General features: G+C 52.2%; 1 non-coding gene across 1 annotated transcript; it reads left to right on the top strand.

Annotated features, from left to right (window-relative positions):
- Window positions 1-415: 415 nt before the first annotated feature.
- On the top strand, window positions 416-487 carry trnag-ucc (transfer RNA glycine (anticodon UCC)). The gene has a single exon. It is a non-coding gene; the product is annotated as a tRNA-Gly (tRNA).
- Window positions 488-695: the final 208 nt, after the last annotated feature.

Genomic DNA, 695 nt, shown 5'->3' with positions numbered 1-695 from the left:
AAACTACAAGCGTCCCTAATAACGCCACTGCTCTCCTTTCCTGTCCTGCCCTGTTCCTCTCTTCCTCTCAGCCCTGATAAGACGGCTCCCCACAGCACGCTGCCACACATGTAAGTGGGAGCGCAGGAGGACGAGGGATGAGGTCGATGAAAAAAGATGCGGAGTAGCGAGGAGACAGATAGAAGGTTAGATGGAGGGGGGAGAGATGAACACAGCAGCACTGGAGATGGGTTAATCAAGACTGCATGGACTTCACACACTTCAGCTGAGGTGTCTGCCAGCCGGGCAACAAACTTTTAACCCGTTAAAAACTACAGGCTTCAGCTCCGTAGACGACTTATTATTTAGTAACAATTTATTAATGCATTTATATTCAATGGATGTTTGGGCACTCTGACCAGCATAACACACAAGTGCATTGGTGATATAGTGGTAAGCATAGCTGCCTTCCAAGCAGCTGACCCGGGTTCGATTCCCGGCCAACGCAGTACATCTTTGGGGCAGTGGTGGCCTAGCAGTTAAGGAAGCGGCCCTGTAATCAGAAGGTCGAATCCCGATCCGCCGAGGTGCCACTGAGGTGCCACCGAGCAAAGCATCGTCCCCACGCTCTGCTCCCCGGGCGCCTGTCATGGCTGCCCACTGCTCACTCAGGGTGATGGGTTAAATGCAGAGGACAAATTTCACTGTGTGCTGTG

This window comes from Denticeps clupeoides, chromosome 7 (genome assembly GCF_900700375.1).
Source record: "Denticeps clupeoides chromosome 7, fDenClu1.1, whole genome shotgun sequence".
In the NCBI taxonomy this organism is placed as follows: Eukaryota; Metazoa; Chordata; class Actinopteri; order Clupeiformes; family Denticipitidae; genus Denticeps; species Denticeps clupeoides.
This window is presented reverse-complemented; position numbering and strand designations above follow the sequence as displayed.